The sequence below is a fragment of the Canis lupus genome, chromosome 7, assembly GCF_048164855.1.
Source record: "Canis lupus baileyi chromosome 7, mCanLup2.hap1, whole genome shotgun sequence".
Taxonomy (NCBI): domain Eukaryota; kingdom Metazoa; phylum Chordata; class Mammalia; order Carnivora; family Canidae; genus Canis; species Canis lupus.
Genome location: NC_132844.1, coordinates 25,938,116 through 25,950,002, shown reverse-complemented (window position 1 = coordinate 25,950,002; position 11,887 = coordinate 25,938,116). Strand labels below are relative to the sequence as shown.

Sequence of the window (11,887 nt, the reverse complement as noted above, 5' to 3'; positions counted from 1 at the left end):
TTTAAGTAGCCCTCTGTTAATAATCATTTGCATCATTTCTAGTTCTTTACTATTACAAACAATGCTATAATTATCATCCTTGTTCTGGTTGCATGTACAATTATAGTCCTAGAAAACATTTTTAGAAGTGCAATTGCTGGATCAAAGAATATGAGCATTTTAAACCTGTATAGAGATTACTCAAGTGCTCTTCACCATTCCTTAAAGCCAATGTTATAAACTATGTTTGTTTTTGAAAATTTATCTTATTTTCATTTGCTTCTATATAATTTTGAGCAGGATTAAATGTCAGCTCCTAAATTACAGTTCACTTATGGGTTATTTTTCTATGAACTGCCTGTTCAAAAATCTTTCTCGAGTTGTTAATTTCATCTTTAATTTTAAGCTTGAGTTTTGACTTTTATGATATTTTTATCACACAATAGTTTACGTAGGCAAAGATATCTATCTTTAACTTTTAGACTTGTTGGTTTTATGCAATGCCAAGATACTAAAAAGAAGTGTTCATTTTTTCATTCTAGAATATATACTGCTTTATTTATTTTCAGTTTAGATCTTTAATTCACTTATAACTTATTTGGGAATGAAGAGTGAAGTAGAAATCCAGCTTCTTTTTAAATCTAAATGGCAAATCGGTTGATATAATACCATGTAGGGAGTAATCAATCCTTTATTTTTCTGAACTAATTTGAAATTATACTAAATTCTCAAATATTTGGGATCTAGTTTTGGGTTCTCTATTGTGATTCATATCAACAAAAATCATTCCATAAATGATAATAGATGTCCTAAATTTGTTAAGATAATTAAGTAGATTTCATTATTTAGTAGACTCTCTGTACCAACCAGAGTACATTAGCAACCAAAGAGAAATTAGATGTAAATCATATCCTTAAGTTGCTAACAATCTGGTTGCTATAAATTGAGCTATAGGGATTTTCCCTCATCAATTCTCTTTGACTTATTGTGAAGCTACTAAGACAGAACCCGGATTTCCTAACTTCCACTCAGCTCGTTGATGCTATGTAGCTATGTTTCCTGAAGTATGTCCCATTTTTCATCAATATCAGAATTTTCAGTTAAGATACAGATTCCTGAGTCCCATCTGAGACCTACTGCATCAAGATCTCTGTTAGTTGAGCTGAGAAATTTGCATTTTACGTACCAAAGCATGAAAACCATGACTGTACAGCATTGTTTAGTAAGCCAGAAATGTAGTTAAGGAACAATATGGTTTGTTTTCATCATCAGCTGCCCCTGTAGCACAACCAGATTGAAAATGGTAAAGTCATTTGTTCAGCTTTGTGAGCCTCCACTCCATACAAACCCTGAAACACACAGCAGTGGGAACACGATAAAGATAGCGCAAAGCACCGAACAACTACCCCACGGTCACAGACACAAAAACAGCAGCAGTTTCTTGGTTGAGATAAGGTTTTTAATCAGCGCAGCAGGTAGGGTGACTGACAGTCTGAAAGAACAACGTGAGACGTGATGTCTAACACATGCGGCGGCGACAAAAATCTCCCCAGAATTGATGGACAAGAAGCAGGCCGACTTGACACATGCAAAGCAGCCAAGAATATTCTCTACTATTTCAGTCAAAACAGCAGAGCCTAATCAATAATGCAAACATCCTGTTTCTCAGGCTAACAACCTCTGTCACTTGAACCCTCAGAGAGATAAAGAAACTGCCGGTGCGATTATGCATAATCTTCCTCTAGTCTGAAATGTCAATAGACTAGGCAAATAAGGCGGCGAAGAAAGGGAGGAAAATCTCACAGGTGAAAAGTAATTTGTTTAACATTTTTCCATTTCTTTCGCTTTGCACATATCTCCTCCCAATTCCATTTCAGAAAGCTTTCAGGGATGGGCTATCATGAAAAGCTTCACAAGAGAAATGGGTCTTGCGCAGAGCCAAAAAAAAAGAAGCAATGGTACTGATTGAGAGAAAGGTCCAGTTGTATTTATAGTGCAGCCTGAGAGGGGACAAAGGAAGCCCAACAGAACTTCCTATCCCGATTTTGCAGGGGAAACCTTGGGAAATGAGATGTCACGTGGGTTTGCCTAAGGCATCTCTGTCCTAACCGGCTTGGCTATTTTGCCCGGAGAGGAAAGGGTCCTACATAGAGAAACCTGTGTTTTTTCCCTTCTGTGGCTGTATACACAGCCATGTGCAGCTTTAGAGACAGTGAAGAACTTAGTGGAAGGGAATTGGAGCCACTTTAATTAAGTAAAGGAGATTTCCTTTGGACAATGTTTTTGGTGTAGGTAACAGAAATCCCATTGTTTCCATGAGAAGGAGGTGCCAATGGTGCCAGTTGTCCTGGCCTAAAACCTTGGCTGCTACTCCAAAGACAATACTCTTAAAGAGAGAGAGAGAGAGAGAGAGACCCTGTACAAACATTATCCTGACATCCCCCTCCCCACAAACCCAACCACCCTGGAGCTCAAACTGAATTGGAGGGTGGGAGGATTCGGTGTATTCTCAGACTCTCATTGCTGTCAAGCACTCATTTGGGCTGATGTGAGTTAAAATCATCCTTCATTGGGAGACTATACCTCCCACAGGGCGCCTCCATGCTTTGCCAGCCTTGTTTTTTGTTTTTTGTTTTTTAAGTTGTTATTTATTTACTCATGAAAGACACATAGAGAGAGAGAGGCAGAGGCACAGGCCGAGGAAGAAACAGGTTCCCCGCAAGGAGCCCGATGCAGGACTCGATCCTGGATCCTGGGATCATGCTCTGGGTGAAAGGCAGATACTCAAAGGCTGAGCGACCCAGGCATCCCTAGCCTTTTAGAGGCAATGTCAGTCAGTTACCCACCAGCCCTACTCCACACCCACATATTTCTCATACTCACATCTTCAGGATAAATATACTCTCCGGGTTTAGGGGACCAGCTGGAAAGTGAGGTAAAGATTTCCCCACTTCATCCTTCTTTAGGCCTGATCAGATTCCTTGGGAGCTGTTTTAACTTGGGTCACTGTGAAACACTAAAACTGGATTCCGAGGGAAAAAAGGAAGAAAGAGGAAGATTGGGAGATAAGGAATTTGCATATAGCTGAAAATTGTCAAGAGAATAGAACGTCATATAATACAGCATTAGAACTGTTGATAAAGATATGGTGAAAACCAATGTGGAGATTGACACCTAGAATTCAGAGAAATGAGACAACTCAATCTTTATTTGAGTATGTGGCCCCCTCTCCTTACCCCCCAAATACTGTATTTTTTAAAATTAATCTTATGGGGATCCCTGGGTGGCTCAGCGGTTTAGTGCCTGCCTTTGGCCGCTCCAGGGCATGATCCTGGCTGGAGTCCCAGGATCAAGTCCCACATCAGGCTTCCTGCATGGAGCCTGCTTCTCCCTCTGCCTGTACTTCTGCCCCGCCCCCATCTCTCATGAAAAAATAAATACAATCTTAAAAAAAATAAAATTAAATTAAATTAATTTTATTTTGCAGTGCCTGTGTGGCTCAGGATCCCAGGGTCCTGGGATCAAGCCCCAAGTTGAGCTCCCTGATCAGCGGGGAGTCTGTTTCTCCCTCGCTCCCTCTGCCCTCCCCCATGCTGTCTCTCACTTTCTCTCTCTCAAATAAATAAATAATTAAAAAATAAAATTAATAAAACTAATTTTATTTTGAAAATTATTTATATCCTTTGAGATAAAGATATTTTGGATGTGGTCCCAGAACTAGGGTTGCAAGCTGTGACCTTAAGCACAATCCACACAAAATTAGTTTTCTCTCATAATTTCACATGAAACCTCTATTCCACACCTGGCATCATTGTTGAACTCCACACCAGTGTCTTACTTAGTTCAGTGTACTAACTACCTATTGCTGTATAACCAATTATCCCACACTTGGAAGCTTAAAACATTTTATTATCTTATGTAGTTTCTCAGGGTCAGAATTCTGGGAGCCCCTTAGCCGGATGGTTTTGAATCAGGTTCTTTCATGAGATTGCACCCAAGCTATCAGATGGGGCCACAGTTATCTCAAGGCTCAGTCAGGTGAAGAATCCACTTGTAAACTCATTCATGTGGTTGCTGCAAGCCTCCATTCCTCAGTAGCGGCTGGGCGGGGACAGGGTGGTTACCATGTAGACATCTCCTTGGGGCTGCTGACAACATGGTAACTGGCTTTCCTGAGAGAGACAGAGAGTGAGAGAGAATGAGAGAGAGAGAGAGAAAGAGAGAAGACACCCAAAATAGCCACTGCCTATGAGGATACAGAGTAACTGGAACTCTCATACGTTGTTAGTGGAAATGCAAATCATTTTAGAAAACAGGTTAGCAGTTTCTTATGAAGTTAAATATATAATGCATATTTACATTACGATCCAGCAATCCCTCTTCTAGGTATTTATTTAAGAGAAATTAAGACATATGTCCTATGCAAAAAACCTGTATGTGAAAGTTTACAGTAACTTTAAGCATAATAACCAAAAACTAAAAATAATTCAATTGTTCTTCAACTTGTGAGTGTAAATACAAAGTATGGCACATCCATACATAGGAATGCTATTAAGCAAAAAGAAGACGTGAACTATTGATACATGCAACAGATGAATAAAACTCAGAATCATTACGATAAGAAGCCAGACACAAAAGGCTATATACAAAGTGTGATTCCCTTATATGACATTCTGGAAAAGGCAAAACCTTAGGGACAGACATCAGTTTAGTGTTTGGGGGATGGAGTGAGGGGATGGACTCCAAAGGCACATACACAAATTTCTATATCTTGAGTATAGTGGTGATTACATGACTGTATATTTTTGTAGATATTCAGACCATACATCTTAGAAAGGATGGATTTATTGTATGTAGATTATACATCACTAAATCTGACTTTAAAAAATAATAAAAATAAAGGTAGGAAAGACATTTCATCAGAGGTAACACAAGAAAAGAGAAAAGGCATGGAAGTATGACTGTACCGTGCGTGCAAGACACTACAATATTACAACACTCAATATTACAAGGACATAACAATCAAAGCAAGGGGTTCCAGGCAGTGAAATCCTGACGTTTTCACAAACATCTCCATCTCCACCTCAAATTCAATATATCCAACATTACCTGCTTCCTTCTCTCCCCAGAAGAGCACCATCTTGCCTATTGATGATGTCATTTCCCTAGTCACTGAACCTCTAAAGCTCAGAATCATTCTTGACTACTTCTGTTACCTGTCCTAGTAAATCCACGCTACTCTCTTGCAATGCTGTGTTTTTTGTGGTGTGTGCGGGGGCAGCAGTCATGCGATGATGACAGAAGTGATTTTCTATTTCCCTTATATACCCTCTTACTTACCCCACTGCTGTCATACAGTTCAAGCTTTTATTTCCTCCCACCAGGCAGCCCTCTGCCTGGTCTTCGTGCACCTGATTACTCTCCCTTGTTGTCAGCTACCAAACCCATCCCACTACATCCTCATCAGAAGTGCAAGGTCCTTGTCGATGAAAAGATGCTCTCTACTTGATCCCAATCCACTTTTTAAGTTTATTCCTCAATACACCTAAGCCAACAACCTGCTTCAGAGCTGGCCAGCTTGAGTCGTTCATTCCTACCTGTGTGCGTTTACAGTTCTGCCAAAGGTGCCCACTCCTCTCCTCTCCACATATTTACCTCCTCCCTGTCCACCATGGCCCAGCACAAATCCTGCCTCCCCACTCTCACATCTCCCTTTCAAAGAAATTCTTCCAGTCACACGTTATTCCTTCTCTGAACTGCAACGCTTCTTGTTCCACCCTTCTGAGGTCTTCGAGTTAGATTGATAATGGTAGCTTGTATTTCTACAGCCCTTGAAAAGTTTCAAAGCCCTTCCTATTCCTCATTCTATTTGAGGTCTTCTCAAAAAACTTAGGAGATAGTTCCTGTCTCAGAGATAAAGAATGTAGGGCTCCATAATGCACTGTAAATTGCCCAGGTCACACTGCTAAGTGGAAAATTTGTATTTATTTTTAATTTTTTTAAGTAGAAAAATTTTAATGTATATATTTTTTAAGATTATATTTATTTATTTGAGAAGGAGAGAGAGTGAGTGGAAGGGAGAGGGACAGAGAATCTGAAGCAGACTCCATGCTGAGCTCAGAACTGGACTCGGAGCTCAATCCCACAACCAGAAGATCACAACCTAAGCCAAAACCAAGGATCAGATGCTTAACCAACTGAACCATTCAGGCACACCTAAAATTTTTAATATATTTTTTAAATGAACAAATGAAGACAGAGCCAGGATCATGACTTAGAAATCAAGAGGAAGAGGCAAGACTTATTTGTTTGGTTTTATAAAATTGTAATATGTTCTACTTAACTCAATGTATTCAAAGAAGAGAAGAAACCATTTAAATGGAGAAGAAACTATTTAAAGTCCAAAAAAGACTGTAGTGCAGCCCCGGTGGCTTAGAGGTTTAGCATCACCTTTAGCCCGGGGCGTGATCCTGGAGACCCGGGATCAAGTCCCAGGTCAGGCTCCCAGCATGGAGCCTGCTTCTCCCTCTGCCTGTGTCTCTGCCTCTCTCTCTCCTCTGTGTCTCTCATGCATAAATGAATAAAAAAAATAAAATAAAACCTAAAAAAAAAGACTATGTAAAGTCAAAATTTGACCACGACTACATTCAAAGTGACCACATTGTCTGCTCAGCTTTTGTGAGACTGGTAAGACAAAGAGCAGAATTTAATCTAAACAGTTCAACATGGAACACGTGGTTGGTTAAGTTGGTGGAGCATGAGATCTTGGGGTTGTGAGTTTGAGCCCCATGTTGGGTGTAGAGATTACTTAAAAATCTTTTAAAAATAAATAAATATTTTTAAAATATAAATAAATAGACACTACATCTGAAACTAATGATGTACTATATGTTGGCTAATTGAATTTAAATTAAATAAATAAACAGTTCAACAGATGAATTTTTTAAAAACTTAAAGCTGGGAAACTATACCCTTAGCAAGCACTTATTTCTGTTTTTGTGACTGCTGGAGCTAACTGTGTGGGAGAGTTAACTGCTGCGTAAAAAAGTGAAATTAAAATTTTAAAGTTCTTATGTATATTTTTAGAGAACAGAAACAATTAAGATTAAATGTAACTCAAAATCCAGTTAGTAGAGTTGGCATTTAAATTGGCTGTTTAATTAGCAAAATTCTATATGATTAAAGTAGTCACTTGAAAATGTCTTTTAGAGCAAAGCATTTTAATATGCTTCAGTTCTTAGATGACCCGTATTACTGGATCTTCATGTTCCCCTCCGGAATTGACTTGTTATACAGTCTCAGTTAAGGGGCCCCTGGACTAATGACTTAAAAAGAAGCTTATCAGAACAAGAGCAGAAAGTGAATCTTATTTGACAATAAAATACACTAGGCCTTCATAAACTGTTAGCTATTTCTAGTAAATAAAAGATTAGAGGGAGAAAACTTTTTCCATACTGAAGTCTTAGATGCCTAGCCTACTTTTCATCTGAGACAGTGAATGGGTGACTACCTTTGAGGGCATTGATGAATCAGCGAATTCTTCAGGGTGTGCTCCTGATCTGAAATATGTTTTAGGGACGCCTGGGTGGCTCAGTGGTTGAGCGTCTGCCTTTGACTCAGGGCCTGATCCTGGAGTCCTGGGATTGAGCCCCACATGGGGCTCCCTGCATGGAGCCTGCTTCTCCCTCTGCCTGTGTCTCTGCCTCTCTCTCTGTATGTTTCCCATGAATAAATATATAAAATATTTAAAAAATATATGTTTTAAACAAAGCACACATTTTAAAAACCCTTACATACAACTATAAGTCTTCGAGAAAAGATATGTAGTTCAATCCCTCTTTTACATTTAGATCTAGACTAAAATCATAACCAGTGGATAAAAATCCAAATAGTTTTTTTTTAAGATTTTATTTATTTATTCATAGAGACAAAGAGAGAGAGAGAGAGGCAGAGACATAGGCAGAGGGAGAAGCAGGTTCCATGCAGGGAGCCCGACAAGGGACTCGGTCCTGGGTCTCCAGTATCACACCTTAGGCTGCAGGCGGCACTAAACCGCTGCGCCACGGGGGCTGCCCCCCAAATAGTTTTTTATTTTTTTTAAGTTTATTTTACTTTTTTCAAGATTTATTTATTTACTCATGAGAGACAGAGAGAGAGAGAGGCAGAGACACAGGCAGAGGGAGAAACAGGCTCCCCGCAGGGAGCCCATGCGGTACTGGATTCTGGATCCTGGGATCAGGACCCCAGCCGAAGGCAGCCACCCAACCGCTGAGCTACCCAGGTGTTCCTTAAATTTTATTATTAAGTAATCCCTAAGCCCAACATGGGGCTCAAACTTGCAACCCCAAAGATCAAGAACCATATGCTCTACCAACTGAGCTATCCAGGGACCCTCAAATAGTTTTTTTAAAACTCCCCATGGCAGAGACTAGCTAGATATATGCCAAATGTCTTTTGGCCTCCTCTGTACCTGGATAAATTACATTTTCCTGACTTCCTTGCACCTAAAAGTAGGATCATATGATTACTACTTTTGAGTGAAATGTGAGAACGGATGTGTTACTGCCCCATCATGGCAGTTAAAAGGAGCATCCCTTCCCCCATGTACTCTCATTTTTCCCCTTTGTGCCATCTGGATGATGCCAGGTCCTTTGAGGTGACATGTTGAATCTGGCAGAGCCACAGCATGGAAGGAGCCGAATATCTAAAGGTCTGTAAACAGGGGTGCCTGGGTGGCTCGGAGGTTGAAAATCTTCCTTTGGCTCAGGTCATGATCCTGGGGTCCTGGGATAGAGTCCCACATCAGGCTCCCTGCAGGGAGCCTGCTTCTGTCTCTACCTCTCTCATGAATAAATAAGAAATCTTTAAAAATAAATAAATAAAAATAAAGGTCTGTATACAGAGACCCTCCTGACATTGTGATGCACAGCCCCATAACTCTCCACCTCCCACCACTGACTGCATTGATCTGTGAGGTGAGCTGGAGTTAAACTGCAATTTTGAGAAGTCTCTGGGGTTTGGGGGATTGTTTATTAGACCACTGGGTATTGGCCCGCCCACCTGCTAACTCTACCTTGAAAAGAAATTCCCACTGCCACTATAAATCACAGTGCCATGTCCAAGCAATGTTGCTTCACGCCCTTTTGTATTAGTTGCCTATGATAGAAGCCAGTGGATCTTAACCTTTTTGGAGTCAATGACTTTTTTGAACCTGATAAAAATTCAAAAACCTCTCCCTTGAAAAAGAAATGTACACGTTCTCACAATTTTATCTAAAATTTCAACATGTTTAAAGAACCCCAAGAAGCTCATCAATAGTTTCCCAGCCTAGATCCCTGATATCAGTAATTATTGTATTGGAAATGTAAAGGAGCTCTGAGTAAGTATTAAATGTGTATTAGTCTAAGCTTTTCAATTTTATTCATCATTCTTTTCATATACAGCTGCCCCATCATATTCATGCCTATGATCTTTGGATTTTAAAAATGCAGAAAATTAAGTGTTTCAACAATGATGTTTCTCTCACAGAGGAAAGATGTCAGTGTAGCAGTCCTGATGCCAAACATCAATTCTGTGACCATGCCTTTTGATTTCTGGATCGATTGTGAGCAGCCTCTACATCAGAACCATCAGCAATGCGATGGTCAATATTCTATGCCAGGTGCTGTGCAATTGCTTTTGGAAACAGAATCTTAACTACCTAGCGTGACCCTTGAAACCTTTTCAATTTTGTTTTGTCAAGCTCCCTAACTCCTTTGTCATCACTCCTCTAAATCAACTGTTTGTTCTTTTTTAAAAAATATTTATCTATTTTTGACAGACATAGAGAGAGAGTATGTGTGTGAACAAGCAGGGGGAAGGGCAGAAGAAGGGAGAGAATCCCAAGCAGTCTTTCTGATCTTACAACCCTGAAATCATAACCTGAGCTGAAACCAAGAGTCTCATGCTCAACCAACTGAGCCACCCAACTTTTTGTTCTTTTAATACATACTAGTCATGGTACACTGAACCTACCATGTCTCATGACTTTGCCTGTAATGTCTTTTCTTTGACTATCCAAAAATTCCTATTATCCTCTAAGATTCAGCCCTAGCAACACCTTTCTGGTAATCATCCCTGGCCTGCCCTATCCTGAGTGAAGCATCCCCAAGAGTACTCCTTCGATGTTGTCCAACCCTGCCATCATACATGGTGAGGATTCACTGCTCTGCCTCCCCTTGAATTGTTGTCTCCTTTGGAGTAAAGACTATTTTCTATTGCATATTCTTTATGTAGCATGGTGCCTGACACAGACTGAAGCATACCACCCATATAGCATGTCTAGGTTCCAGACAATATTAGAGAGTGAACAGTTTTTTACTTGATTAATCTGTTAAACTCCCTTGAGTACCCTCAGCAGCTAAGATTTCTTTCTTTTTTTTTTTAAGATTTATTTATTTATTCATGAGAGACAGACAGAGAGGGATCCCTGGGTGGCTCAGCGTTTTGGCGCCTGCCTTTGGCCCAGGGTGCAATCCTGGAGTCCTGGGATCGAGTCCCGCATCGGGCTCCCGGCATGGAGCTTGCTTGTGTCTCTGCCTCTCTCTCTCTCTCTCTCTCTGTGTGTGTCTATCATGAATAAATAAATATTTAAAAGAGAGAGAGAGAGAGAGAGAGAGGCAGAGACACAGGCAGAGGGAGAAGCAAGGCTCCTCGCAGGGAGACTGATGTGGGACTCGATCCTGGGACTCCAGGATCATGCCCTGGGCCAAAGGCAGATGCTAAACTGCTGAGCTACCCAGGGATCCCCAGATTTCTTTATTGTAATATGACCAGTTGGTAAGTTAAAGGTAAGGATTCTAATATATTGGCTTTCTGGGATATATATATATATATATATATATATATATATATATATATATATATATATATATTCTACAGATAGAAAATATATGTATATATTCTAAAAAGAACTTAGCTTTATCACATATATAAAAATATAACATTATAAGATGTAACTGTATATTCGGTAACTTTCATTGAATGCCTCCCATGTACCAGATACTGTTCATCCAGACACCAATGATGGACAAACAAAAATGTATACATGAACAAAATATGTATGATCCCTGCCTTCCCAGTGCTTATGGTTGCGTAGGGGTAACAAGTACTAAATAAGCACAAATAAATATACACTTACAAATTGTAACAGTGTTCTGAAAGAAAAGAGACAAAATGTGAAACAAAATTTAAAGGAAACAAATTTTAGTTGAGAAATAGGCCTGAGAACTTTTAGAGTTTTTCTCTCCACATTAAAAAAAATCCATCAGAAATAAAGATGAATTAGCCATGCTTACTTCTTTCATCCTCATGCAATTTAACTCTCAAATTTCCCTAATAAAAGCATACCCTGAATTTTGGATATATAACTTCTCTTTTATATTTTTCTAATTTTCATTTTTTCCTAAATCGCCCATGAAGGATTGGTGGGGACTTCCTGTGGAGCCCCGACTTAAGCTTTCTGGTGAGTCACTCCTTAAGATTCCAACATATTTATTCAAAAGAAAAAAATTCTTAGGTATCCTGAAAGGTAGCAAGTAAGATAAACCTAGAAAAAGTTTGGGCTGTATCTCCACCTTGGATATAGTTACAGGTAATATCATGTTTATTTCCCCCTGCTTTCTCTCAAATAGCATATTTGGACGAGGATAAAATGATTATTTTTCCCCTTTTCCATTCCTTTATATCGTTTACCTAGAAGTAATTTACTCTCAGGATTGGATGGTAAGATTTAAGGCCCTGGAAAGGTTAAAGGATCAGGAATCTTCTCGATTCTATGGGTGGCTTCTTGCTATACAGTGTCTTCTAAAATTCAGCAATGCCACTTCAAGGGCAAGGTTGCTCCTCTCACGTCTTGTCTATGGATTGC

The 11,887-nt window shown here is 39.6% G+C and overlaps 1 long non-coding RNA gene across 3 annotated transcripts in view; it reads right to left on the bottom strand.

Annotated features, from left to right (window-relative positions):
- Positions 1–3,896: 3,896 nt before the first annotated feature.
- LOC140636680 (uncharacterized) overlaps positions 3,897–11,887 on the bottom strand; it is a 47,895-nt gene continuing 39,904 nt past the window's right edge. For all 3 annotated transcript variants that reach the window (XR_012033901.1, XR_012033900.1, XR_012033899.1), the window contains one exon: positions 3,897–4,151. This is a non-coding gene — a long non-coding RNA (uncharacterized lncRNA). The remainder of the gene's footprint in view (positions 4,152–11,887) is intronic.